The 2,880-nt window shown below is 42.1% G+C and overlaps 1 pseudogene; it reads left to right on the top strand.

The window, feature by feature from the left end:
* The first annotated feature begins 919 nt into the window (after positions 1 to 919).
* LOC102830414 lies at positions 920 to 1,965 on the top strand (annotated as a pseudogene).
* The last annotated feature ends 915 nt before the right edge of the window (positions 1,966 to 2,880 follow it).

Below are 2,880 nucleotides of genomic sequence, written 5' to 3'. Positions count from 1 at the left end.
TGAATAAGGAAGGCCAGACAAGATATAATCCAACAGAGTTATGATGTCTATGAAGAATATTGAATAGACCGTGAAAGGAGCCCTGGTAGGTTACTTGTTGGACCATAAGGTCAACAGTTTGAATCCCACAGTCATTCTTCTGGAGAAAAGACACCAGGATTGATAAAGTAGATGTCGGGATAAAAGAGGAAGTCTCAAAACAAAATGTATTGACACTGTGACTGCAGTGACAGGCTCAAGCATCGGAATGCAGAATGTTATGAGGATGATGCAAGACTAATCAGTGTTTTGTTCCTTTATGTACAGGGTTTCTATGAGTTGGAACTGACTCAATGGAACCTAACAACAACAACAACATGCTATATACCTTATGTGCCACAAGATTTAGTAGAATTATCCTTCTTGCTTACATAGTGAAGGAGTCCCTCGGTGGAGTATTTGACTGCTAACTGAATAGTTGGAAGTTTGCAGCCACACAGAGATGTCTCAGAAGAAAATACGGACAATCTACTTCCAAAACATCAGCCATTGAAAATCCAAATGGAGTGCTGCTCCACTCTGATACATTTGAGTCAGAGTCTATTCAAAGCAGCTGTTATAAATAGTGAATCAAATATAAAGAAGGGATAAGCTTGAAAGTGGTTCCATTGTAAATTTGCCATAATCAGGATTGTACTGGAAACATTGTTTTGTCTGCCCACCTCGTTTCAACTCTGCTTTCATAGTAACTGAAAACCTCCTCACACACATGAATACATACATATAAACACACACACACAAATGTTCTTGAGATAATAGACAAAATAGGTACTAGATTAAACAGGGCACACTTGGTTCAGAAACATGTATTCTCTACCTGCCAAGAGTAGTTCTTTGAGAGACCCAATCTGCTCATCATCATCAGTCTCCGGCACATCACATGTTCTCAGCAGACAGTGAGGGAATAAAGGAAACCATGCAAGACCTGAATGACCGCGTGCTGTGCTACCTGGAAAGAGTGAGGAGCTTGGATACTGAAAATCAGAGACTGGAGAGCAAAATCCGGGCACACCTAGAGAAGAGAAGACCCCAGGTCAGGGACTGGAGTCAATGCTTTAAGACCATTGAGGAGCTGAAGGTTCAGATCTTTGACAATTCTTTGTCCAATGCCTGCATCGTTCTGCAGATTGGCAATGCCCTGCTGGTTGCTGATGACTTCAGAGTCAAGTATGAGACAGAGCTGGCCATGTGCCAGTCTGTGGAGAGCGATCTGCCTGGGTTCCTCAAGGTCACTGAGGACCTGAGTGTCACTCAGCTACAGCTGAAGACAAAAATTAAGGCACTCAAGGAGGAACTGCTCTTCATGAAGAAGAGCCACAAGGAGGAAGTAAAGTGCCTACGAGCCTAGATTGCCAACTCTGGGCTGATCATGGAGGTGAATGCCCCCAAATCTCAGGATTTCAGTAAGATCATGGCTGACATTCATGCCCATTCAGATAAGCTGGCTCAGAAGAATAAAGAGGATCTGGACAAGTACTGGTCCTAGCAGATTGATTAGAGCACCACAGTGGTCACCTTTCAGTCTGCTGAGATATGAGCTGCAGAGATGACACTCACCAAACTGAGACTGACAGTCCAATGCTTGGAGATTGACCTGGACTCAATGAGAAATCTGAAGGTCAGCTTGCAGAATAGCCTCTAGGCCAGGCAGATGGAGCAGCTCAATGGAGTCCTGCTACACCTGGGTCAGAACTGACACAGACCTGGGCAGAGGAGAAACACCAGGCCCAGGACTACGAGGCCCTGCTGAACATCAAGGTCAAGCTGAGATTACCACCTACTGCTGGCTGCTGGAAGATGGTGAAGATTGTAGTCTAGGTGATACTCTGGACAGCAGCAACTCCATGCAAACCATCCACAAGACCAGCACCCGAAGGATCGAGGACAGCAAAGTGGTGTCAGACCAATGACACCAAAGTTCTCTGAGACTTGAGAGGTCAATAAAAATTTGAGTTCAATGGACACACACAAAAAATGTGTATGAATTAATAAATGTAAAACTGATGATCTACTCTGTAAACCTTCACCCAATTCACAATAAAAATGCAAAGAAAAAATTAATAATCCCAAATCTGAATAGACTACTTGAGTTCAGTCTCCATTATTTTCCCTTCAGTTATTTTTGACATAGTGCCTCATTTATTATAACATTATTTCAGTAAAATGACTACCAATGGGATATCTTTGTCATGCAATATTGTTTCTAATTCAACAGCCTTATGCATATCATAAAAATGCAGAACACCAAATTGGAAGGAATCTAAGAATGTTTCCAGCTGGCTCCCTTTAGACCAATGGCCACCATGATGTAAATGTTAATGAACAGTGAATGCTGTGATGACTTTCATCTTGCCATCTGATGAGGACTGTGGCTCTAGACATGGGTCATTTGGGCCATTTAGTTAAATCTTGGTGCTAATGAGACCAAGATAGAGACCTAGGCCCCTTATGGCCAATTAACTTTGTGCCAAGAGAAAAACTCAATTCTCTGGTCAAAAGCTACACTATTCTACGCAGTTAGCTATTCTATAAATGTGTGATGTTGACCCCAAAGGGGCATGGAGTATAGGAGGAGAGAAGCCTCAATGTGTGAAACACTCTCGTAGGCTGGAGAAACAGTAGAGAGCCCATTTATGGTTGTCTGGAAATTACAGGCAGCTACTCTGTTTAGGAGTGAAAGAAATGAATGTCTTGAGCTGTAGATAACTGTTTTGTGAAGCCCAGTTGTCTCATTAAGAAGAAAAAAAATGGAGACCAAATTCCTAAAACTTTAGCTATGTTGAGTCATTGGTTTCACTCAGAATAGAATCACATTTTTGGATCAAAATTTGAATTTCTTTA

Source organism: Chrysochloris asiatica, unplaced genomic scaffold (assembly GCF_000296735.1).
Source record: "Chrysochloris asiatica unplaced genomic scaffold, ChrAsi1.0 scaffold00195, whole genome shotgun sequence".
NCBI classification, from domain to species: Eukaryota; Metazoa; Chordata; class Mammalia; order Afrosoricida; family Chrysochloridae; genus Chrysochloris; species Chrysochloris asiatica.
The sequence above is the reverse complement of the archived record's forward strand: the minus strand, read 5'-3'. Positions and strand labels throughout refer to the sequence as shown.